This window comes from Pantherophis guttatus, chromosome 3, assembly GCF_059756535.1.
Source record: "Pantherophis guttatus breed Tessera chromosome 3, ASM5975653v1, whole genome shotgun sequence".
NCBI lineage: Eukaryota > Metazoa > Chordata > Lepidosauria > Squamata > Colubridae > Pantherophis > Pantherophis guttatus.
The window spans coordinates 157,104,212-157,131,976 of NC_142065.1; the positions used below are offsets into that span (position 1 = coordinate 157,104,212).

At 37.7% G+C, this 27,765-nt stretch overlaps 1 long non-coding RNA gene across 3 annotated transcripts in view; it reads left to right on the plus strand.

The window, feature by feature from the left end:
* LOC117672362 (uncharacterized) overlaps positions 1 to 15,308 on the plus strand; it is a 63,824-nt gene extending 48,516 nt beyond the window's left edge. For all 3 annotated transcript variants that reach the window (XR_015733336.1, XR_004593197.3, XR_004593196.3), the window contains exons 2-3: positions 14,887 to 15,002; positions 15,220 to 15,308. This is a non-coding gene — a long non-coding RNA (uncharacterized LOC117672362). The remainder of the gene's footprint in view (positions 1 to 14,886; positions 15,003 to 15,219) is intronic.
* Positions 15,309 to 27,765: the final 12,457 nt, after the last annotated feature.

Genomic DNA, 27,765 nt, shown 5'->3' on the forward strand with positions numbered 1-27,765 from the left:
ACGAACACCCACTTTATCTCCCTTGGAATGCTACCAGAGAACTAATTGCCACACGCAGGGCAAGGCCAAACTTAGCACAGAGTCAAACAGAACTTTTCCAAAGCTTTTACTGACCAGATAAACTAATTGCTTCCTGCAAAAGCTCACATCCCGTTAACTTCTCTTTTATGTCTTATGGGAGGAGCCAATCATCTCCAAGCCTTACTCCCAAATCGACCCTGTTTTCTTAATTGTTCCTGTCTTCTGGCAGCTCTGTGCATGCACACACTGGGAACAGGCTCATGCTGTTCTTCTGCGTCACTGATGTCAGACTCCGAAGACTCCGGAGGCAGCAAAGAAGTACCATATGGCCTTGGTCCCCTCTCTGCCTCCAACTCAGAGCCCTCGTCCAAGCCTTTCCCAGACTCCAGGACTGGCCCACGTTCCTCCCCAACCTCCTCACTGTCCAAATCTGCTGCTAGCTCTGCTGGCTGCTGGCGGGCCACAACATCAGCACACAATGCTTGAGACCACACAACTTTGAACATTCTCCTTTCTTCCTTGTTTCTTCTTGCCATTGAACTCCTTTGTTCAGCTCTTGTTTGCTTTCAATCTTTCCAAGATCAGCAAAGCTTCAATTCATCTTAACACACCACTTTTTTGCACTTTAAACCACCCTTTCTTCTAAAACTATAACAAAAAGCATTCCGGTCTGATCTCACTAAAGTGATATGTGTTATACCACCACATTACAATATGACCCTCAGAAATTGGAAGAAGGGGGGAATGACAGCATAGCCCCTGACCATAAAAATATTGGTCATTCCTGCTCTACCTGGTTAAATAAACACCATGGATAATGGTGTTTAAAACAAACAATTACTCAGAGCAATAAATATTCTGAAAGTCAAATATGGACCATGTTATAGAAAGCTAGATTAATTAGAAATTATAAACTAGTGTGCCACATTGATGAATTTTAGTTGAACTGCCTAATGTAAATAATAATAACCTTCAAAATAATAATCTTGAAGGGGCCTGGTGGCGCAGCTGGCTAATAGCCTGTTATTAACATTCAGCTGCCTGCAATTACTGCAAGTTCGAATCTCCCCAGGCTCAAGGTTGACTCAGCCTTCCATCCTTTCTAAAGTAGGTAAATTGAGGACTCAGTTTGTGGGGGGCAATAAGCTGACTTTGTATAAATATACAAAAGTATAAAGGCTATTGCTTAACACATTGTAAGCCGCCCTGAATCTCCGGAGAAGGGCGGCATATAAATCAAATTAAATAATAATAATAATAATCTGAGCTTTGATTTTCTGCCTTACTATACTTTTGCAATTCAACAACTCAGCTGAGAAGAGATCCACACACTTAGTGACATAGTCCAGATTAGCACCATCATATTCAGCAAGAGGCTTAAGGAAGGGAGAGCCATACTCTTTACTCTTTATTTGAAATCCAAAACAAATCTCTTTTTCCATTGCAAGATCAAATACATCCATGAAAAATTCTTACTATCATTTATTGAAAATAGCAAACCTTTGCTTTAATATTTGCTTCAAGTAAACTGCTATCTCTGTGAAACTAAAAATCGGTCTGGAACTGGATCAAAATGATTTCATTATGGAGAATGGGAATGAAGTAAATTCTTTAAAAAAGATGCCTCTCAGGATTACACAGAACACATTTTAAAGAAAACTATATGTAAAATAGTGTTATGGTATAACTTTCTGATGATCTTATTTGAAGAAAATGTTTCCTGCAAATAGTTTTTAAAAGTTTAGTTTTAAAATCTTCACATCTTAATAAATTACAGAATTCTGTGAGGCCCAGAATTTATGTGATAGTCTATCTGCTTTGAGATTATGTTAATAATATATTAACTAACATTAATTGTATTAATATTAAATATAACATCAAATTAATATTAAATATCAACAATATTGATATGAAATATTAATGTTTATTATGAGGATATAGGCCATAACTTTTTCTAGACTTGATTTAAGTTACCAGTCATTTTCTTTGCTTAAAAATAAGTGACTAGCCTAAGATCCCAATCTCAAGAAGGAAGATTTCATTAGCAGTTAAAATCCAATATATCTGTTAACTGATGGATTGTTGAAGGCTAAGTAAACACAGCTGTATATAGATGACCATAACTTGAATGATTATGTACAGAAAATGTTTTTGACCTCATCTCATTCATTGAATGAAGCAATTTTATATATTAATTAGGATAAAACGCCAGTTTAAGACATTATGAAATAATAGGAAATTTGTACTGAGAGAGAGAGAGAGAGTGTCTTGTCTATTGTTTAAGGCATCATGTTCTATTCCTTCTGACCTACATGATGATTATTTACATGGGTAGGTCTGAAAAGTTATTGCAATTGAATTCAACTGTGTAATAGTTACAGGGTACCAAACAAGTGCAAACATCCCTGATTACACAGAGTATTGTTCCCATAGCTACTGCATAGTCCAGGGGTGGGCAACTGTGGCCCTTTTACAACCTGTGGACTTCAACTCCTCAAATTCCTGAGACAGCCAAGCTGGCTCAGGAATTCTGGGAGTTGAAGTCCACAGGTTATAAAAGGGCCACAGTTGCCAGCCCCTGGCCTAGTCAAATCTTTCCTGTCACTGTTCAATGGGAGAGAGATGGAGATGGGGGTATGTGTGAGCATGTGCCTATGTGTGTACATTCCCTTACCATGTTTAGGGCTTTTGAATACCCATCTCTTAGTGGAGTTCAGATATTAGGAATGAAAAACTACAGATTTAAACCATAGCAAATTGTGATGGTGGAATGTAGATGGCTGGCCTAAATGCTATATGCCCAGGATTCTCCCACTCTTGAGTGGGAAGTAAAGGAATATAGTCCTTGATGTAGACTGGAATTGGGTGCTACTATTTTATTTTCAAATCCCTAAACTGAAGGTGGAAAAATTAATTCAGGAAGCAGGTAGCGAGAGATGAATTTTTAACATTGGTACATAAATGCTTATCTTCAGGACCATACTGATGTTTCCAACTATGGAAATTTCATTGCTGTCCTGATTCAGATAAGCACCCATGTGCCAACATTACAAAAAGAAATAGGGGATAGTTTCAGTATCTATATATTTGTATTGTTTCATGCTATTTTATTCTAAGTCCTCACAAGCTGTATTTTACCCCCTGGGATTTGGCAAATGGCATGAATCTACACAGAAGTGGTGATAGCTTTTCACTATTTGGTAAAATGCCCACGAAAATGGATCTTTATAAAATGATTATATATAAAATTTGCCGTCAACCTTGACCCTATCTTTTAAACAAGACAAATAACTATATCTTTCTCTTTCTTGTTGCCACCAAATCACTTGCTTTCCACATTGTAACTTGGTTATCATCCCTTACTGAGCTGATGAGAGAGTCCAACAATCACCTTTTCTCTTTTTTGTAAGGATTCAATCAAGCTTTGCTTTGGGTAAACTCTTTCACTCTCACAGAAGCTGAGAAATGCTATGCACGTCTTTCTTGGCACACAATATGTAATCAGACATTTTAAAAGTAGAATTTAATGGAAGTACAATAGTTTATTCTGACTGCTTGATTTGTGCTCTTCAGGGAATCACTGTATAGCAATCTGTTCTAATCCCTGCCCTGCAGGAATATGTAGGTATTTAAATAGCAACACATCCCTCTAAATAATTGGATATAAATATAATCATAAAGATACACAAACAGGCACAATGGTGTCACTAATATTTTATGCAGATGACTGCCTGCAACACACACACTGCCTCAACAATGAAATTGTGGTGCCAAGTAAGTCAAAATGCCTCAAATAGGCACATTTTCTTTAGAAATGAATATGTTTTTTTCTGCTATGGGTAAACTTTGATTATCACCATTTTTGTTTTTGTATTACAAGATGGCCAATCTTCCATCTGTTGCACAAATATTTGCTTTTGTTGCACATTTACATTTTTATTGAGAATAAAATGATGCTCTGGGCAAAAGAAAATAGAACCACTTCATGGCTGTAAGAAAGGTTAGAGGATAACATACTTTGTTGCACACTTTTCTAGGAAAAGAAATAATCTGCTATGTCAGATTATGGGTTGTCTCACGTTATATCTATAATGTGAGACAACCCAGGAGAAATAACAGCAAACAGAGGTTTGTAAGAAATAGTGATTTTATCTACAAAAGAATAGATATTATACATACACATGCTGTAGGCAGAAGTCAAACAATCAGTAAATTCCAGCAGGGAAGAACACACGGAGAGAGAGAGAGAGAGGTGGGGGGAGGGAGGGAGGGAGGGAGGGAGGGAGGGAGAGAGAGAGAGAGAGAGAGAGAGAGAGAGAGAGAGAGAGAGAGAGAGAGAGAGAGAGAGAGAGAGACTCCCTAACAGGGCCTCTTCTTATTATACAGGTTCTTAAAGGGATAACAGCCAAACACCTTGCTGACTCATTCCCATCGTTACATCAATGCATCATTGCATCATCGTAACAGCTGGTCAGCTATTAAATCACTACCCTGACATGCTATTCGCACATTTGAGTCAATCTGATAATTCTCTGTCTCTCTGTCTCTGTCTCTGTCTCTGTCTCTGTCTCTGTCTCTCTTCCTTCTTCCCTCTCTTTCTCGCTGTTGCAATGTTTTCAGGATCAGACTCAATAAATCATTTAAGAATTAATAGTTCAAATATATCTCTCTTTATTTACACAAGGCATTCTATATTCACTGAATATTCACAGATAGAAGCAAAGAATGAGTGCGTGCAGCTCCTTATATATACAATGGGTGGAGCTAGATATGGGAGTGGTGAAGTATGAATACATTAAGAAGTGAAGAATAAATTAACCCCTGATATCCCGTTCATATACTATTTACATATTGGAGAATAAGGCCTTTACTTGTGACAAATCCCCCTCTAAATGCCGATTCGATATGCTACACCAATTACATTCAGATTCAGAACAATACAAAACATATAACTTAGAAGTCAGGTATTTATGTTGCTTAGATGGCAAAGGTTTTGTTAATATGTCAGCTAATTGTTCTGATGTCTCACAATGCACCGCTTTAATAAATCCATCCTGAGATAACTGTCTCACATGTTTAAATTTTATATCTATATGTCTGGACCTTTGTCCAATGGCGTCAGATCTAGATATTTCGATAGCCGCTTTATTATCCTCATGCATGACAAAAGGCAAGGCAGGTTTTTTCCAAATGTCAGAAATTAAGTCATTAAACCATACAAGGTTATTTGCTGCTTTAGATAGACAAACATATTCTGCTTCTGTTGTTGAAGTGGCCACTAAATATTGTTTGCCAATGTACCAGTAAACTGGACAACCGTTAAGGAGGAATATATAACCAGATGTACTTTTTCTGCATGAAGTGTCTCCAGCCCAATCTGCATCTGCGTAACATGTGAGGTTTGGCTCCTTGACATTATTAGGCTCTAATATCAAACAAAAATCTAAGGTATTCTTTAAATATCTTAATATCCTTTTGACAGCTTCCCAATGGTACATTGTTGGTTTGCTGACATGTCTGGACAACAAATTGAGGGGTAAAGCGATATCAGGTCTGGTCCAATTGGAAATGTAAAGAAGGGAGCCTATGATTGATCTATAGAATGTGTTATCTTTGAACTCAGGGGATGATTCATCTGCATTCCTTAGAAAGTCAGTCTGCATAGGAGTGTCACAGGGTTTGGCATCGCTTAGATTACATTTGTTCAAGAGCTCTATGATCTTATCTCTCTGGGAAAGCTTGAATCCCCTTCTAGTTTTACTAATTTGAACACCAAGATACTTATTTACTTTGCCTAAAGATTTCAGTGAAAAATGTTCATTTAGCTTTGTTACAAATGTTTCTCTTCTTTCTTTATGTTTACCTATGTACAAAATGTCATCCACATAGATCAATACAAATTCTATGTAATCATCACCCTTTTTAACAAAGAAACAGTTATCAGCAGTAGTAGCACTGAAATCCATAGTTTTAAGTACTTTTACTAAACAATCATACCATCGTTTACCAGATTGTTTTAACCCGTATAAACTTTTGTTTAATAACCAAGTCTCATTCTTGTTTGTGTATTGACTGTGAGGTGCTCTTACATATATTTCCTTATCTAATTTTGCGTGTAAATACGCAGTCTGTATGTCATATTGGAATACATCGAGATTGAGTGCTGATGCTACAACTAGAGCTGTTTTGACACTCTCAGTTCTTACTGTGGGGGAGTATATGTCAGTATAATCCTCGGGATATTTCTGTGCATAACCTTGTGCAACTAATCTACCCTTGTATAGAGTATTGCCTCCCTCTAAATTTTTAATTTTATATATCCACCTAGTGCCAATAATAGTTTTGTCCTTTGGTGCAATTGCAGGTGTAAATACATCTAATCCTTGTAAACTTTCCATCTCTTTTGTCATTGCTAATTCCCATTTTTCTTTTTCTTTAGGAGGAAGTTTTTTTTTTTTAAAATAAAAAAGTTTTTATTTTCTGATCAAACAAGTATACAATATAAACAATCATTCATACTATCATCAGAAAAAAAGAAAAAAAAATCAATTTGGTAAACTCAATCTTCATCCCCTCCTTACCACCCCCCACCCCCGACTTCCCAGAACAAAAACGGGGCATAGATTTCACCAAACATTCGCTAAAATAAACTAGCTAACTACAAGATTTAATAACTCCCAAGACCCCTTAACTCCCCTTTTACAATTTCATCAACCTCCCTTTATATAAACACAAAGTAACATGTAATCCAATAACTCTAAGAATTTTAAAACCATTAACAAATCTTAAACATTCAAACCTAAAAACATTTTTCCCCCTCCTATTTTTCTCAAAGTTCAGATATTTTGAAATCTCATAACAAAAAAATAAACCTTAGATATTCACTAATTAAATTTCTACATTTTTATAATTAACCATTAGTACATTAACTAGAAAACCAAAAAAGATTAATCAACCATTAATACATCATATTTAAAGATCAATATTCAACTTTATACTTTTTCCCCCTCAATAGTTATAACACCTAAAACATAATCAATTTAAACCATGAATAGAACAACTGCAAAGCCAAAAAAAAAAAAAATTAATCTTCCATTCTTGGTTTCTTATTTTGAAATCTCATAACAAAAAATAAACCTTAGATATTCACTAATTAAATTTCTACATTTTTTAAGTTTCTAAATTTCCCCCTTCATTATTCCTCCCTCCAATTTTTAAAATTTAAAAGATAATCAACAACATAATTAACCATTAATACATAAACTAAAAAACCAAAAAGGATTAATCAACCATTAATACATCATATTTAAAAATCAATATTTAACTTTATACTTTTTCCCCCCTCAGTAGTTATAATACCTACAACATAATCATTTTTAACCATGAGTAGAACAACTACAAAGCCAAAAGAAAAGGTTAATCTTCCATTCTTGCTTTCTTTTTATATTTTTTCCAATCTTTCTGCATCCCTCCTACTTCTATTTTGAGGAGGTTTTTCATTTTAATTTGAGGTTGATATAACTGCAAAAATTGTCCCCTTTTTAAAAAAGTTTCCTCTGATTTAGAGCCCCCAAATCGCCTCTTCATGCTTATATAAATCAGTTCATTCCTTCGTCTGTAAAACCAAAGTTTGTCAAGAGTTTGTGAAGAAAAGTTCAATTGTTGCTTTTCTATTAAATGTATAGATGCCACTGACAAGTCTCCTTCATCTTCTGAAACTTCGAAAGTCTGGTCATTTACTACTTTTTTCCAAACCAAGTCATAATTTTGAAGGATTCTATCAATTTTTCCGAAAAGAGCAGAGAGTAAGCTCGAAAATTCTTGAGAAAATTCTTCCACCCTCTCTGCTGCAATATCTCCTGAGTTGTCATCATGCTCCGTAGTTGTTTTGATTTCCTCAGTCATTTCTGTTGTTATCCCTTTAAGAATTGCTATTTGGTTACTTATAGCTGCAGTATGATTATTCATGGCTTCTTTTATAAATTCTGTAAGTTCTGCATCAAAATACTTACAACTCTGTAAATCAGACAACTGTTTCGTTTCTGACACCTCCAAATAGCATCCAGCACTTTCAAGATCTCCTTTCTTAGAAGCCATTTTATTTTAAAGAAATTTTCTTTCTTCCCACAACCATAAAATCATAAAGTCAGAGCCATCCTTTTGAGCAGCATTCAGCAATTTCTTTATAAACAATCTTTTCCCAAACAGCTCTTCAAAGTCTATTCCAGCAACTTAAAGCCAGTCTCTGAGCACGAGTCTATTAGCAAAAACTTTTTCTAACTTTCCCTTTTAAAATCGCAACAAAGAAACGCCATCTTAACTTCCAGCTCAGAAAATCCAATTAGAAACATTGTATCCCCGGAGTTAAGTGTTATACTTGCAAAAAGCTTGTCCTCCTGCTTCTGTTCCGCCTGCTTTTTTGAAATCATTTAATCTTCTGTTTGACAGCAGAAATTGGACGCAACACCTAGCTCTGTAAAAAACAGAGTCCCCCAGGATCCGGAGCTTCAGTGGGCTGAACGGGGAGCTCTCACCCTCCTAACCCCTGGAATTAATCCAGGGGTTTTCAGGGAGCTCTACCCTCACCCACCTGCTCTCCTCCCCTTCTTTTCCCGAAGGGGAGATTTTCAAGCCGTTTGACAGCTGATTAACGCTGTCAGAACGGCTCAACGGAATCACGGGGGCGGCGGTCTAAAAAGACCGTCAATGGTGCTGCGGAGCCAACCCGGAAGCCTCTTTAGGAGGAAGTTTTAACACTTCCTCATATGTATTAGGTGTCGTTGATTCTCCGTTCATATGCATTATATAATCCTTGTACTTATTTGGCATTTGATTTCTGGTGTTTCTAATTGTTTTTTCAGGTTTACTATTATTATCATGCAAATATCTTGCTTCCTTTTTTGTTAATGTATCTGTCTTTATTTTGTGTTGACTGTTTGTCCATGTTTTGGTTTTGTTTCTATGTTTGTTGTCATTTTGCTTTTCTATAGTTCTTTTTTCTTGGGGTTTTGTATCTGTGTTGTTGCTTGGGAATATTTCATTAAGATGTATTTTAGACCAGTTGGCCTGTTCATGGAACACAGCTGTTCTGGAAACTATAAATTTGTTATTATTATCAATGAATCTGTATCCTTTTGTACCTGTCTCATATCCCATAAATCTAAGTCTTCTAGACACATTTTCTCCTTTGTTATTAAATAAGGTAGGCCTCCTTTAATCATTACTGTACCTATATCTATTTTATTTTTCTCCAAGGTCGCTTTTCCTTTTGAAAACACAATATTAATATCAGAATCTCTGCTTAGTTTTATGGCACTTAGTATGTTATGAGGTATTTCAGGTATTAGTAATACCCCCTCTATTTTTCCTAGGCCAGGTAAGGTTACATTTCCTCTACCTATTACTTGGAACTTTTCTTGGTTAGCTACCTTTATTACAAATTTATCTTCTACAAATGAAGATAATATACTTTTATTATTAGTGGTATGATTAGTTGCTCCAGAATCAATAAGCCAATTATTGTTCTCAGTTTGCTGTATGTTAGTGTTGTCTTGTTTGTTTAGTCCATTCAGTGAACCAGATTTTCTATCCTTTGGATTATCTCTGCCCCCTCTATGCTCTTTATAATTTGGTGGGCTTCTATATCTATGTCTATCAATGGAAGACTGTCTATAGTTGTATTTATTTCTGTGTTCTGACCTATGTCTTTCTTTTGGAATTTTGGGGCAATCTCTCCTATTGTGTTCCTTGGATCCACAGTTGTGGCATTTAAATGTTTCATGATATCTTTCTTGAAAAGCTACCTTTCTATATGGTTTGTGTTCTATGTGGTTGTTAGAGCGACTCCTCCTTGAATTGTCTTCAGCTATTAACTTATTGGATAGACTTTCTATGGATAAGTATCCTAGATTGATTGTGTCTAAATGTGACATATAATTATCCCATGATGGGTCAAGTGAGTTGATGATAACACTTTTCATCGTTTGGTCTGAAATCACCTCCCCCCTTAAATGCAGTTCAGCTCTAATTTTGTTTAAAGATATTAAATGTTCACTTATGGAAACCCCTGGTTTTATCCTAGAAGAAAAGAAATCTTTAGACATTCTTGTGGTAGTAGCTACACTATCACTGTGAAATAAATTGAACATGCATTGAATAATTTCTGAGACAGTCAGATTTTGCTTAATGCTGTGATACATTGCAGGAGATACACTAGAAATTAATAAGAAAAATGCTCTATGGTGTAAGTAGTCTAACTTTAGAGTCCAAGGTCTTTTGGGGGGATTAGTGATAAAAAACAGTAAGTTTTCTTTCATAAAGACAACCTGGAGCTGCTGATACCATTCTTGTAAATTAATGCCATCTATTCTCAGCTTTGGGAAGTCACTGGGCAAGTTTCCGACATTATTGGGTCCATTACTTACAACCGGGGGTAGTCCGTGGTCTTGTAAATGCTGGAAATTACAAAACGGCGTGGGGATGCTCGCAACGAGTCTGCACGATCCTTTCAGCAACTCATGTCTTCCTGGACCGTCTGCGTAGTCCTGCGCATGCGCGTTGCTCATTTCATTCCTGGAGTCGTCGTGAGAGGTTCTCGTCGTCGCGGCTCGCTCGCTCTGCTCCTCCTCAGATGAATCGGTCTCCGGCTCAATCTTGGGAGTCCTGACGATGGCGGTTGTTCTTTTTCTTCTCTTGAGAGCGTTGGTGCTTGCATCGATCTGCGGTGTGGGGCGGTATCTGCAGGGCTCTCTGGGTTCAGGCGTCAGTGCTCTCGTCGTCAGGATGGGAGCGGGTAGATTTTGAGGCGTTGGTTTGCTCGCTTGCTTTCTAGTTGATTTTTCGGTAATCTTTAGTTTCGGTCCAAATGCAGCAAAAAGCGTTTTCATTGCTGACTTTATTTGTGTGTCTGTTGGATCACCTTCACTTTCCGATTCTGATTCTTCTGAGGTGTTTGACTTTTCTTTTTCATTTTCGTTATCTAGTAATGTCTTTCGCGCCAGAAATTTTGAATCAAGTTTTCTGATTGGCTCTGCTTCGCTCACTCTGGAGGTCTGTTGAAACCAAGATGGCTGCCATTCGAAATTTTGCACGGGATCACCGTTTTTCTTCTTCACAGCGTTTTTGTCTGTAATCGTATCACTTACTATTTTTGAATCTTTTGGCTTTTCAGTAGCGATGTGCTTCTCTCTCACTGCTCCGCTGTTTTTCAGCATATCTTGGAGGTTCGCGATGAGGCTTTCATCGTTCTTCTGGCTTTTTAACAGTTTTAATATCTCTGACCTGAGTTCGTTGTTTTCTATTTTGTTTTCCTCTCGGTCATCATTTTCATTTATTATTTCTTCGTCTTCAGTGGTGTATTCTTCAGATTCTCTTGAAATCGCATTTGTGGACTCATCGATTATTTCTTGATCCGTTTCCATTTCTTTGCTGTATGCCCTGGTGTTGGGCCTATCTCTCTTAGACATATTTAAGTTTTTATTGAATCAATTCAACCATCCTCTGCTACCAGCTTGTTGCAATGTTTTCAGGATCAGACTCAATAAATCATTTAAGAATTAATAGTTCAAATATATCTCTCTTTATTTACACAAGGCATTCTATATTCACTGAATATTCACAGATAGAAGCAAAGAATGAGTGCGTGCAGCTCCTTATATATACAATGGGTGGAGCTAGATATGGGAGTGGTGAAGTATGAATACATTAAGAAGTGAAGAATAAATTAACCCCTGATATCCCGTTCATATACTATTTACATATTGGAGAATAAGGCATTTACTTGTGACACTCGCTCTCTTTTTTTGCAGGGAAAGTCGGTAGGGCATGGCTTTTGGAATTCTTTCCAACTGCTTTATCAGCATTGGCCATTAGAAGAATTTCTATTTTCTTCTGTGAAATGAAACATGTTGCAATCTTTCTCTGTGTATATAAATAATTTCTAATCAAAATGATATGCACCTGTTTCCTCTGTATATGTGTGCATATTTGGGTGACAGTCTAATCAGATGGGAGCTTATGTGTTTTATTTGCATGAGTGTGTCTTTGTGCTTCTGTTGTGTTTCTATATTTGTGTATGTTGTGCCCTGAGAAACACAAGACACACTACATGTGCTCTGGTCTGACTTGTGTGATTAGAAGTGAGGAGAACTTGTCCAACTGCCTCCTTCATAGGAATGAATGGGGAAAAATGTTTTCCGAATGTTTTTCTTCAAAACATTTGAACCAATCCAGACCATTTTTAACCTTGATCTTCCTTTGGCAAAGTTGTCTTACTACACCACGGGTGTCAAACTCAATCACATCATGTGATGTATCATGACGTGGTTTTTTTTGCCTTTGCGGAGCCAGGGTAGGCATGGCCTGCATGTGATGCATCTGGTCCATGGACCACCAGTTTGACAGGCCTGTACTAGACCAATCATTTGTCTCTTCTGTTGAGATTTCAGGGAATTATCCAGCTAATAGAAAGTGTGTTTCCATCTCCTTTATGCAATTACCTTATGGCATTTAGTTGGATAAGAAAAAAAATAAAATAAAAGCAAAGGAAAACAAAGATGCAAAGTAGTTAAGTTAAATGCAGTAATCTTAAAATCAAGAATACTATTGGATGTCATTTACATATTTTGCTCATGCAAGCCATTTTAACACAATAGAAAATAATTGAGTAGCATATTATAGTAGTAGCTCCATGAAGGCTTTAAAAAATCCAATACATTTTAAATTATACTCTTTGTTTTTCCAATCAGATGTCTTTTTAACTCCAAACTCTTATAGATAGATATATCTATCCATAGATAGTTATTATGTATACATATCCAGAAGAAGATTACAGGTTGTCCTTGACTTACGATTGGTTGCTTAAAAACTATTTGAAGTTATGTTGTACTGAAAAAAGACTTACTTATGATCTGTCCTTGAAGTTACAACTGCCACAGTGGGAACTGGGTCACATTTATGACTTTTTCCAGCATACAATAATGTTTTGTGAAATTTTTGTTTTGCCATTTTCCAACAAAAAATGCACATTGGATAAGCTGGATTCAGACTTATGATGTGATTAGTTTTATGAGTGCAGTGACTTATTTGATGACCAGCATCAAAAAGGTTTTAAAGTTCAGTCTGGTCTGGTGGTGACTTGACTTAAGACTTAAGACACAATGACTTACAACCACAACTCTGGGCTCAATTGTGGTCGTAGGTTGATAACTACCTGTCCCTTAATGGAAATATGGAAGAATGGTTACCTAAGCAAATGAGGCCTGGGGCATTTTTTTTAAAGTCCCGAGAAACCTATTTGGAGGCAGCTCAGGTAGACACTCCCTGATTCCCTGGAGAATAAGAAGGGGGAGGAGATACAATCAGCCTTCCGTTATTGCAGCCAAATTCAATAAAAGTAGCTCTAGTCTTTCACTGAGTTTTTTTGGTCTGGTCTGGTCTAATCTACCTGGTGGGTATTTGATCAGACAGAGTGCTATTGCAGAGCCTGCTCACAGCATTTCTATTCCCATTTTAACCTGCTTTGATATCTATGTCTGAGCCTGATGGCAAAAATGCAATGTAGAGATCATCTGCCTAGAAAAGACTTCTTACAATCCCATGTTTCCTATGAAATAAAACAGAGGATATTACACAATTGATTTAAGTTGTACTTTGAGATTATTTGAGCCTTGATCCAGACCCTGAAACGTCCAATTTGGGAGATTTGCATGATATATGTTTATAAAATCTGCTACGTGTGGTGTATGAAGCCACTGCGTATATAGCAACTTTCAAGTTCTGATCTAATCAAATAAGCCCATTCATTCATCTTTGCTCCTTGTACAAAACTGTTGTATAATTAAATGGCGTTTCCTCCCTCCCTCCCTCCCTCTCTCCCCACCATACTTTTTCTTTTTTTTTCATTTTGTGCCATGTTTTATAGATTGTAACAACTTGCCGTTATTGATTTTGTGTTGGCCATTTTGAGAACATTGGCAGCTGAAGAGCAGGGTAAAAATGTTATACAGAAATAATAAGTCCCCTTAGGGACTTTCTGCATGTAAAATCTTCCTTCGTGTGATCATTTTCATACCAGTTAGACTTTTCAGCACTACTGCATACAGCACTTGCTGTTTATAATCAGAATTTTGCCTCACCAAAATAGGGTCTATCTGATTTTCTTTTCCTTTACAGCTGTATAATACATATATGCCTAACATAAGAAATGCAGTCACAAAAGTGTAGGCAATTGGCCCAAAAATAATTGGTATCATCTATTTGAAAATAAAGGAAAGATTTCAAATGAAATAGAAAATTAGTTGTGGTCAAGTAAGAGTAAACGAGAATGCTTTGTTTATATGCTTGATCACTTATTGTCCGTTCTGGTTTTGCTCTCTTGTTTTTTCAGATTAAAGAAACGATAAGAATAGCTTGAGTTTTCCCCCACATATAAATTCAACTTCACTTTTTTCTTAAGTATCCTTTTTAACATTCAATAGGATTAACATCTTCATGAAATTATGCATGAGGTTAAGCATTCAGGAGTCACTATGAATGATCACTATAGCTAGCAAGCTACACAATTGTATTGAAATTTGGCAACCTTATGGTGAGAACTAGTCAATCATTCCAGCAAAACAATACTGATTCTATGCAATTGTAGTTAGTATCTGAAGACACAAGCTAGTATAATTAGGTTTAGGACAACTACTGAATGTTGCTTTAATGTTTTGGAGAAATTATTATGTCAGATTGCTTATCTGTAGGATGATTAAGAAATTATCAGAATATATCAAGCTGGAATATAGTTACTGGGGAACATAGGAAAACCTGCAGGATCAGACCAAAAATTCATCCAGTCTATCGTTCTGTTTCTACTCTAACCAGAGAGATGCCAATGGAAAATCTAATAGACTTCTGGTGGAGACCTGGAAAATGGAGAAAATGAGCAGCAGGGACCAAAGGACTAGTGAGTTGATTGGATAAGAACCTCTATGGAAAAGGTGAGCATGGGAGATTATTCACATGTGCTCTGGGTGGGTGCTGTTTATGAAGAGATTGTAGGGCAACAATCTCCCATGGGTTTGATTGCGAGAAGATGAAGGGACCAATCATCAGGTTCACAACCATAGCAGAGCCTTTTAAAAAACATTAAGTTTGTTATTATTGCTGCTAATTGTTTTTGGTAATTGCTTATCTAACCATTTAAATTTTTTTTAGAGATCTTCAGAATAACAAGTCTGAAAAGCCACCTGATGAGTCTATCTTCATTTTCTGAACAAAATAAACATTAACTATAAGATTAACAATGCAAAGAATTTTTAATAAAGTGAAAAAAAGTGAAATAAGTTCTTCAAAAAATGGCAGCAGAAATTGATAGCCACAATATCAACAATATCAGTAACAACGACTGCTTCTGTGGATAGACTATGTTTAAAGGATGTTAATGAAACAAATCTTGCTTGATGCAGAAATACTAGTATGAGAAAAATTGGATTTAAGAAAAAGTGTAATTACAAGTCAGAGAAGGTATTTAAAGTGTAAATATAAGTGATAGGCCAAGAGAATGACCCAGACAAAGATTCTACTGGATATACAAAAGAAGCTGGCTGAAGTTTTAAAAATGAAAGGGGAAATATAAATGATAAGCCAAGAGAATGACCTTGAGAATGTCTTTTTATTGGATTTACAAAAAATAAAGCTTGCTAAAGACTCAAAGTTTCTGCAATGGGATATAGAAGTATTGAAGAGAGATAAAATCCTATGACAATATTTGAATGAATTGAAATTAAAATTTTAAGAAGTAAAAGGAAGAAATATAAAGTTGTTTTAAATAAAATAAAATATTTTATTTAAATAATATTTTATGAAATTCTAGAAGTCCTTTATAGAGTTTTTGTGAACACCAGGATTAAAAAGTTGATATCTTGTGAATTTCTTATAGATAAGGCATGGGTTTTGGAAAGAGATATTTGTTTCTAATCTTGTAGAGGTTGAGGGGCTATCAAACTTGCTTATACTTCTTGTGATGAAGTTTGGAAATCTCTTCATTCTATATTTCTTTCTTCCTTTATTTTCCTTTCCCCTTTTTTCTTTTTTCCCTTCTCCTTTGTTTGCACTTTTTATGGTCTGTTTTTTACTTTATTTTCTTTCTCTCACTTTAATTTGTACTAGGTTTATTATTCTATACTGTAATTAAAATCTCTGTACTGTAATCTGTACTGTAATCTGTAATACTCTTTTTTTAAAAAACCCTTCTTACTCCTATATATGTTATGTGCCTTCTCAATCTTGGATCTTCTACCAAAGGCCTTGGAGTTTGAGCGTTCTGCACAATATTTTAGCACAGGAACAGAGAGCTCTGATGGAGCCACTCTCTCAGTTTAGGAGTCACAGTCATGATTGCTCCTACTACTACTGAGATCACTATGGCCTTTACTTTCCACATTATCTCTAGTTCCTCTATTAGGCCCTGCTACTTCTCCAGCTTCTTATATTCTTTCTTCCTGGTGTTGCTGTCTGTTGGCAGGGTGTTGGCTGCATGCTCGCTGTCTGCATCTGGAAATTCAGACCTTAGTTTTTATGCATATCTGAAAGCTCTTGAATTCTTCTTTTCCTTCTTTGCTTAGGTTATTGCTGAGCTTCCTAATAGAAAATAATTACATCAATATGTGGCAAGTTAGTACATGTGTGGGTGTGGGTATGCGTACCTATTCTGTACACCTATAACAGATGAACTCATTCTAAGATAGTTCCAATAATATTATGAAAAAAAGAAAAACCAAGAGAGATTACAGGTAGTTCTCAATTTACAAGCACAATTGAGCCCAAAATTTCTGTTAAGTGAGACATTTATGAAGTGAATTTTGCCCCATTTTACAACTTTTCTTGCCTCAATTCATAAGTTAGTAACCCACTTGTTAAGTGAATCCAGCTTCCCCATTGATTTTGCTTGTCAGAAGGTTGCAAAAGGTGATCACATGATCTTGGGACACTGCAATGGTCATAAGTATGAACCAGTTGTCAAGAATCTGCATGTTGATCACATGTTCATGGGAATGCTGCAAAGGTTGCAACTGTGAAAAATGGTCCTAAGTGACTTTTCTCAGTGCTGTTGTAACTTTGAACAGTCACTAAATGAACTGTTGTAAATCGAGAACTATCCGTACTAGAAGACCTAAGTTAGTCCCATACTGTACAGTCTAAAGTTTTGATCATTCATTTTAAAAAAAATTCGTTGTTCGTTTTTTATCATATTGCAGTGAGTTATGGCTCATAAGGGGGCAGCCATATAAGGATGAATGGATAAATAAATAAACTAAAGTGATGCTCCAGAATGATGAGAAAATGTCTTCCCTACTTTTGATCATTATTGACTAAAAGTGCAAGTAGATACATGGTTAGAAAATGTCCTTGAATATTAGAAATGAGCTCCAGAACTGTCACATAATCTACTTTCTGCTGAATCTGCCCTGTTCAAAAATATATTAATGATTTTGCTCACTAAATCAGTAGGGAAATGGCAAGCTGTCCTATAACAGAGGTTAAAGCTTCAATACCTGCAATTTTGAAAGTGGCAGGAAGGAGACTTTTGTTCCTTGGCCCAACCCCACTTTGCCCCTAAAATTATTATTGAAAACTGAGCTGTCACGATTACTTAATGTTCTCAGTTTTGAAGACCAAGGCCTACTTTATATACTATTCATCAATTTCATTTTGCTTATGGTAAGCAAACTTACCCAATAGCTTTTTTTCTAAGAAAAAAGATGTAGCTAAAACATACTTTTTTCTATCCTGGAATATTGTCTATATACACCAGTTTGCAATACGCTAAATAAATACATATATAGCACTTGATTGTGGGTTAGACTGAAAGTCTGTTTTTAATGTTCTGGGACTAATTCCTTACAGGGTTTAGAATGATGCTCCATAATTTACAAATGATCATGGCATTTGGCAAACAATGTGTCTGACAGTTTGCAGACATTTCATTAGGTGCCTGCTGCTTCATGGATGGCTAGGGAATTCTGGGAGTTGAGGTCCACACAGCTTAAAATTGCTGAGATTGGGGAAAAAACTGATTTAAAGTATTCCTTCAGAGCCAATGTTCAGATTATTTGGTGTCGTCTGGATATCCTCCAGATAGAGAATTTAGAAAATTGTGACTTCTTAGACTATGCAATAGTCTTTCGAGAAACTGTATCCACTTGTTTGGTTGCGTTCTTGTTTTTTTACTTTCGTATTTATATTGCTATCAATGGTACCTCTCTTCCTGAGCACTCCACATAACATCATTAGAACAATCCTATCCAATCATAATGAGTTGCAGCTGGCATGTTGGCAATAATGATACAATTGAGGAGTAAGCTAATTGCTAAATAAAAATATACTTTTCAATATTATAAAATAGCCAGCCCTGAGAAACTAAGTATTCTTTTAATGTAAAACACATTTAGATTTAATACCTTTCCAGGTATAAAATCAAATACAAACTTGTATGTTCACAAGGTGCATTGTTGACTTGTAAGCAGAACCTGTTCTTCCAGCAACCTTTGGACTGCACTGCAGGTGGTTTAATTGTACTCTGAATAAGTGAAAAAACTCCAATTTACCTTACCAAGATGGGTGAATCCAGTTCTGGTTAAATATTAACATTGTTGTGTTGTTGTTAGTTGCGAAGTTGTGAAGTCCGACCCATCGTGACCCCATGGACAATGTTCCTCCAGGCCTTCCTGTCCTCCATCATCCTCTGGAGTCCATTTAAGCTCACACCTACTATTTCAGTGACTCCATCCAGCCACCTTGGTCTCTGTCGTCCCATTCTTCTTTTGCCCTCAATCTTTCCCAGCATTAGGTTCTTCTACAGTGAATCCTTCCTTCTCATTAGGTGGCTAAAGTATTTGAGTTTCATCTTCAGGATCTGGCCTTCTAAAGAGCAGTCAGGGTTGATCTCCTCTAGGACTGACTGGTTTGTTTGCCTGGCAGTCCAAGGGACTCGCAGGAGTCTTCTCCAGCACCATAATTCAAAGGCCTCAATTCTTTGGCACTCAGCCTTTCTTATGGTCCAACTTTCACAGCCATACATTGCAACTGAGAAAACTATAGCCTTGACTATTCGCACTTTTGTTGGCAGGGTGATATCTCTGCTTTTTAGTATGCTGTCTAGATTTGCCATAGTTTTCCTCCCCAGGAGCAAGCGTCTTTTAATTTCTTGGCTGCAGTCACCATCTGCGGTGATCAAATATTAACATAATGCTTACTATTTTGTAGATTGGTCACAGATATAAGAATGTGAACATCTGAATATCCTGATAAATGCACACACAGACACACAAAGACATACACACACACATACACACAGAGAGAAAAACTCAGGTGTCATGTTGTCAAGAAAAAGTCAGCATGAGATTGTTCAGCATTCAGCTTTTTACTCAAGTTTGCAGAGATGTAAAAAGGTGGAGGCTTCAAACATTGGATTTTAGTGTTACCTTTTCCCTTCCTTTTAGATACTTTAATATTTTGTAATCTCTTTAAAAGAATGAGACAGTCTGCTCTTCGCATAGTCTCACAATCAGGACATATTAATGGAATCAGGAAGATTAGTCAGGCATTGAACAAAATCACCAACAAAGCCTCAATCTTAACTTTAAATTAAACTTGGTGTAATTTAGCTGATCCAACTGAAATATCTAAGGAATTATCATGATTTTAGCCCATCTTACATGGTGAACATTCGTTAATTTGAATGGTTTCCATTTACTGCCCTTCGTTTCTTAGACTATAGTTGGAGTACGAGTAGTCCTTGATTTACCATCAAAACTGAGTTCAAAATTTCTGTGGCTAAGCAGGATGATTGTTAAATGAGTTTTGTGCCATTTTATGACCTTTCTTCCCACAGCTGTTAAGTGAATCACTGCAATTGTTAAGTTAGCAACATAGTTGTTAAAGGAATTTGGCTTTCCCATCGATGGCTTGTCAGAAAGTTGCAAAAGATGATCACATAACCCCAGGACACTGCAACAATGATAAATACATGCCAGTTGCCAAGCATCCAAATTTTGATCACATGATCACAGAGATACCTCAATGTTCATAAGTGTGAAAAACGATCATAAATCACTTCTTTCAGTGCTGTTGTAACTTTGAATGGTCACTAAATAAGATAAGTTGAGGACTGTCTGTAAATTGTTTACAGGAAGAATCTAGTCTTACATAGACAATTGAATAATGTTTGGCTATAGAGCTTTCTTAAATTGAAGTTCCAAGTGACTTATCAAATGATTTGGCTATTCCCTAAAGTTGCAAAAGATGATCACATAACCCCAGGACACTGCAACAATGATAAATACATGCCAGTTGCCAAGCATCCAAATTTTGATCACATGATCACAGAGATACCTCAATGTTCATAAGTGTGAAAAACGATCATAAATCACTTCTTTCAGTGCTGTTGTAACTTTGAATGGTCACTAAATAAGATAAGTTGAGGACTGTCTGTAAATTGATTACAGGAAGAATCTAGTCTTACATAGACAATTGAATAATGTTTGGCTATAGAGCTTTCTTAAATTGAAGTTCCAAGTGACTTATCAAATGATTTGGCTATTCCCTAAAGTGGTCTAGCATAGGTTACTAAGAGCCGAGGTGGCGCAGTGGTTAGAATGCAGTACTGCAGACTATTTCGGCTGCCTGCCGGCTGCCTGCAATTTGACAGTTTGAATTTCACTAGGCTCAAGGTTGACTCAACCTTCCATCCTTCCGAGGTTGGTAAAATGAGGACTCAGATTGTTGGGGGCAATAGGCTGACTCTTTAAACTTCTTAGAGAGGGCTGTAAAGCACTGTGAAGCAGTATATAAGTCTAAGTGCTATTGCTATTGCAGCACAAGAAGCCATTCAAGGTGTAATTTAAGGTGAGGAAATATGAAGTCTCTCCCACAGTGCTAAAGTACAACTCCAACTATTTGTGGATAATAGGGAAAGTTGTAAGCATAGCTCAAATACTATACAACAATACTTGGAAGGCCACAGGCCTTTTCTTATTGCTTGTAATTGTTAATGTCTTTTCAAATCACAGGGATTATGCTTATGTTTTACAAAACCAAATATTGATGTGTCATGTTGGCATTGTACACTACAACCTTATCTAACAGCTTAATAGACTCTCTGGTTGTTGACTTAGGCAGTCATCCTTATGCAACTCCTAATGTGATCAATTGAGGACCAATGGGAAATCCTTTTGTTACAGACATAAAAGAAGGTATGTGTTCTCGAATGCTCTTCGGCGTTAACCAAAATCTTTTCCTCCACGTGTCCTCTATTTATTTTGATAATTGAGTGTGATTTAATTTTCTTGCAGGTTTATATAATGGACACCCTGCCAGAAATATTAAGGTCTGAAGATGACCTCCAAGGTCCCTTCCAACTCTGTTACTGTTACTGATTTACTTTTTGTTACTTAAAGCAGAGCAGTTTTTCCTCAATCTGTCCTATATTTTGTCCCACCAATCACTGTATCAAGGAACCTGGGTCCTACTATGATAGAAATCAAAAGTCTATTTGGTTTCTTCAAGAAGGAGATTCATGTTTACAGATATGTGTCATTTCATAGATAATTTTTATGATGATATGTGGACATAACCTTGGAAGATAGGAGGACATTTGCAGCCTAGGCAACAATCTGATAAAAGGAAGCACATTCCCTAGGTAGGGGAAAAAGCTTGGGAAGGTTTTCGGAAGTGACTCCCTAGCTTTCCAGAGAGGGAGTTTTCAGTTTTGCAAGATTATGTTTAATGTAACCTTACAATAAAGGTAGTGATGATGTTCCTGGTTGTATTTCTTGTCTAGAGAAGCTTAAAAGGTTAAAAATTTTAAAGACATAGTGTTTCAAAGGCTTTACCTTGTTCTCACTGTATTTTTTGGAGTATAAGACGCTCCAGACTATAAGATGCACCTACCTTTTTTGGTGAGGAAAACAAGAAAAAGAAATCTGCCTCTGCCTCTGCCTCTGCCTCCCAGCAATTTTGCCTCATTGCAGCAAACAGCATATTGCCTGCTTTACTTTCATTTTCGTTTTCAGCATAGCTTGATTAGCACAAGAAAATTTACCTCCTTGCAGCAAGCAGCAGAGGCCCTCGCAAAACAGCTGAGGGCAAAACAGCTGAGAGTCAGGAGACTGATCCAATCAACTTGTGCTAATTAGGCTGTGCTGAAACTAAAACGAGCTGTTTCTTCCTGCTGCTTGCTGTAAGGAGGTAAACTGCTGGGAGGCAGAGGCCAAAGGGTGGGGGCCAGTGGGTGGGCGGGGCTACATTCGGTGTATAAGACACACCTAAATTTTCACTCCCTTTTAGGTGGGGAAAGGTTCGTCTTATACTCCGAAAAATACGGTAGATTGCTTCTGAGTTCCACCTGTAGTATGCATATTGCATTTGTGTGTTAAAGTTAAGATTCTTAAATTGACTCCATCTTTTTTTCCAGGTTGATGTAGATACCTGGGAAAAAAAAGGCTTCTTTAATTCACAGTGAGAAGTTGTGTCCCCACACAGATCCTTAACCATTTTTCCTGAATAATTTTCAAAATGTGAGCAACAACAATGTAGACTATTTGTTGACCATCACTGACTAAAAACCTGCCTCTTACTCTGTCCCAACATTTCATGCTTAGTTTTGTAAAATACAACCAGTATGGAAAAGCTGCGTGATGCCATATATTTTGGCTACTGCACATTAAGACATAATGCGACAGCCTAATAAATATTAAACACTTAGCAAAAAAAAGTTGTATCTGTTCTAACCCAACCTTAGCAGAAACAAGAAACAGACTTCTTGTCACAAAAAAACCCTCCTTATTTACCTCTTGTGAATTAATTGCATTTACCCACCAAAAAGTCCAAGCAATAGTCCTTCAAGGAGTTAATTGCAGTACAGACCTTATCAGTTCCTTGTGATAATTGCAAGGTTGTGAGCTCCCAGCCGAAAGGCTGCAAATTAAGTTCTGGCAAGCAGTCTTTGTGGCATGAAACACAATGAGCAAAATCTTCAGAAATACGAACTATTGTCTCCTATGACAACCACTCCCCTTTCCCCCAGCCAGGGAGGGGACATTCAGCATCCACGTGTGCTTTGCTTCCCGAGTCGATTCCTTGTCCTCCATTGCTCACCTCTTCTAACTGCTTGTGCATATGTGCATCTGGAACAGGCCCCAGCTGTTCTTCCTCCTTACTCATATCAGCCACCAAAGGCAGTTGCCTCCCCAGTGGCTGGGAAATGTTGGATGGCCCTGGCTCTATCTCTGCGTCCAACACAGAGCATCCATCAGAGCCTTCCCCAGGCCCAAGTTCCTCCCCAACCTCCTCATTGTCCAAGTCTGCCACCAGCTCTGCTGGCGAGCCACAACAGTATCTCAAAAGAATACAGAATGAATGCACCTAGATTTGCATAATATAATCTTGGAAACTAGCGGGAGAATGACATGCATAAAAATACTGGGAGAGAGAAGACTTAAGAATAATGTCTAACTCATAAAGATAAGTTATTTACAAGGCATTAAAAAAACTACATACTTATCATATCTAGATATGATATTATCTAGATATTATCACACAGATGAGGAAGCAATGCTATTTTTGCAGTTGCTCTAGAACAGGGGCGTCAAACTCAAGGCCCGGGGGCCAGATCTGGCCCATGGGGTGCTTAGATCTGGCCCATGGGGCCACCCTGGAAATAGTGAAGGACTGGCCCGTGGTGCTTCTGCTGGCAAAAACAGAGATCAGGAGGGTCACATGCAGCCCTCCTGAGCTCTGTTTTCGCTGGTGGACAGTTGCAGGAGGCTGTCACAGCTGAAAATGGAGCCTGGGAGCCTTTTTTCGCTGGCAGAGTGCTTGGGCCACCACAGGCACCCCCGACATGTATGACATTGAGCTGGCCGTGCCCACCCTGGCCATGCCCACCCTGGTCCCCCAAGATTAAACACAACCTTGATGCAGCCCTAATGAAATTGAATTTGACACCCCTGTTATAAGACATGACTACAACCGTAGAAAGCCTGGCCTCAGGAAAATCCCTACATACCATATGGAAACCAAAAGGATCTACTAAGTCCTTGGAGCAGAATAATTAAGTTCATCTTCCTATGGAAATTAGTGCTACCAATCAATTCCATAGTATCCAAAGTGTATACCATAGCTCCAGGATTATATGCAACCTTTGAGATGCATCTCTCAATTTTCTCTGATGACTATTATTCAAAGGCACCAATGCTATTTCTTACTTATTTCTTTTAGATTATGTATTTTCTTTTAACGGTTTAGTAGCTAAACCGGTTTAGTAGCTCTGTTTAATACTAAACAGAGTGACGCAACATAAAGGACTTGCCTCACTTTATTTCCACAAGAAGTCTATGTAGTTAGTTAACAGAGATTAATTATCCCCAGTGAGCTAATATTGGTGGGGAGTTGAAGCTGAAGTCTTTTTCTTCCAAGAACCTTTGCAGCTCCTTGCAGCTTTATCCAGTGGTGGAAGAGGTTCTCTCTACTGTATGTGCAGAACATACACAGAAACTGCTTCCAGCTATCTCAAGTGCCAGAAAGAGCAGCTGTAATTTTGCAACCTTTCTTTATTAAATTTGTATACTTTTCTCAATTTTGGCTGGTTTTTCATCAGGTCTTGATTTCTTCCAAACTTAGGGCCTGTCATACTGTTTTGATTAAGTACGTAGCATTGGTGCCTTCTTGACTTACAACTTTTTGTTCAGCAACCATTCAAAGTTTAGGAAAAAATGGACTTAAAGACGAGTCTCCAAAGTTATGGCCATTGCAGTTCCCCCACAGTCATGTGATCAAAATCCAGGCCCAACCACTTATGATCACAGGGGTACTTCCCTCCCCACCTATTCCCTCCCATATTTGCTCTATTTTTTTGGGAGGGGGGTGCTCTCCTCACATACCTCTACTGTCTCTCTTTGCTGCTGCCCACTGCTATCCACAGCTGACTTTTGTTGTCTTCTTCATTCTGCTAGTCCAGGATCCAGATTATGTTGGTTGAATTGTTCTGATTGTATTGTGTTATGTTTAAATTGTTTTAATTTAAACTAATTTAATTTAATTTAATTTAATTAAAACAATCTTATTATTGTTTTGTTTATGTTATCCATCAAGAGTTGTATGTTGAGTGGGTAACATACACATTTAATAAGTAAACAAACAAAGATTGCAAAACATAGCTAATTTATTTTTAAAAGCAAGTGAGATGGGGTTGTCTGGTAGTTTCAGGAAGTAGCTTCAAAAGATGTCTTTTCAAGGTTTCTAAAAGCAACACATTACCTTGGAGATCTTCGCAACCCTTTGGTTGATACAACTTGCACCTGTCATTCTGTCATTTCATGATTCTCTTGCAGTGTGACATATGGTCTGTGGACACAAAGAATATATTGCCCCTTAAAGCCACTAGTCTATTTAATTAGGGGAGAGCTCTTTTTCAGCCAAGAGTTGGATTTGTTTTTAATCTTTTTTTTTGGTACTTCAAAGGTCATAAGAAATGAATGAAAATCATTACTAAAAATATATAAAAAATGTCCCCTCCCCTCTGCTTTTGTGAGTTCTTTCTTTTAAAATGGAAAATAGGGTTGTGGAATCTATTTCGGTCAGAAAGCGATATGGGACAAAAATGACACTAATCATGGTTTTGGATAATCTCTAGTGAGGGCAGGGTTGAGAGGTCCTGCCCTTGACTCCTACTGTGTAGGTTATCTATCACAGGGTTTAGTGTTTTTGATGTACCTAATTAATCTCTGCTATGGATATCTGATGTACCTAATTAATCTCAATGCTATGGATATCTTATGCTGTTCTGTCCCCTCTCATGAGTAGCCTTGCAGAGGCTCAAATAGCCCAGCAGTAACAAACGCAGGCTAGAGAGGCTGAAGCTGGCCCTTTAATAAATAGTTCTCTTCCAAAGAGTATTTCAGTCCAATAGTTACTGGGCAATGTTCCAAAGGTCTTGGCAGACGGCCAGCAGGCTAACGCAGGAATGCAGACTCTTGTCAAAAAACCCTCCAAACTAACACTTGTAAATCCACTGCATCCAAAACGCCAACAAATTGTTCACCACGCCTTTCCAGCCCAGTGACACCCCTTTTATACTTTGTAGGGTGTGGCCCTACGTCTCCTGACCACACCTCTTGGGACATGGCAATAGCTGTTCTCTACGATGTCTCCTATGTCTCTCTCTTGCATCCAATAGGGGCTCCCCCTCATCGTTCCTGGCCTCCGTTTCCTCCTCAATTTGGCTGGGGTCCAGAGGCATGTCAGCAACTGTCAGTTCTTGCTGACTCACCAGTGAAGATGGCCCCTCCGGCACATAGCTTGTGACAGCTTCCTCCTCCTCCATATCATCCTCCGACTCAGCATGCGAAGATAAATCAGCCTCCGGGGCCGGGGTCACAACATATCCCAATGCCTGAAGACTAAGAAGGGTTAGGAGGGGGAACAATAGGCTTCATCTGAACCCTGGCAAGACTTTAGATTTGGACATGCTGGGACTAGAATTATGCCATGTTTGGTGCCAGGTGGAGTACACAGCAATTTGGTCATCCTGGACCCACAACTTTTGCTTAAAGAGCAGGTGGCAATTGTGGCTAGGAGGATTTCATTTGTGTGCCAGTTACACCTGTTCCTAGATCTGGGCGGTGGGGGGCTTTACTCACAATCACTCATGTCCTAATCACCTCCTATTTGGATTTCTTCATTGCACTCTATATTGGTTGCTCTTGAAGACTATCCAGAAGCTTCAGCTGGCTTAAAATGCAGTGGTGTGAGCAGTTATGTGTGCCTCTAGAAGAATACATGTTATATCTCTGTTCCAGAGATGGGTTTCAGCAGGTTCTGACCAGTTCTGGAGAACTGGTAATGGAAATTTTGAGTAGTTCGGAGAACTGGTAGTAAAAATTTTGACTGGCCCCACCCCCATCTATTCTCTGCCTCCCAAGTCCCAGCTGATTGGGAGGAAATGGGGATTTTGCAGAAACCTTCCCCTGGAGTGGAGAGGGAATGGAGATTTTACAGTATACTTCCCCTGCCACGCCCACCAAGCCATGCCCACCAAGCCACACCACACCCACCAAGCCATGCCCACAGAATCGATAGTAAAAAATTTTAAAACCCACCAGTGCTCTGTTCCATGAGTTGCACTGCATGCCAGTCTGCTTTCAGGCCCAATTCAAGATTACAGTTTTAACCTCTAAAATTCTACATGGAATGGGGCTGAGATATTTGATGGACTACCTGATTATATTTGCCTTTCGCATGAGATCTGTCAGAAGAGCTACACTTAGAGGTCCCTGGGGGTGGGCCTTATGGAATATGGAAAACCCGCAAAATGAAGCTGGTTCTATCTTGATTGATTTTCTGGAAGCCCCTCAAAGTGTGGTTATTCATCAGGCCTGGGGCCCCAGGTGACCAGTGAGGTAAGGTGACTTCATTGTTATTTTATTTTCTGCTACTCTCTCTCTTAGCCTTTATAATTTTTAAAATAATTTTTCATTTTTTAAAATTATAATTATTTATATATTGACTGTTTTAAAACCCTGTTGTATGCCACCTAGAGTCACTCTTATGTGAGATGAACAGCCCTATGCATTTGATAAATAAATTTTAATGCACCTATTTTTTATATCTTGTTTATAGTAAGATGCAAAATTGCACTCTAATCATAGAGTTGCTCACCAATAATTCAGGAGAAAATAATTTGTCCCGACCTTCATTGAACTA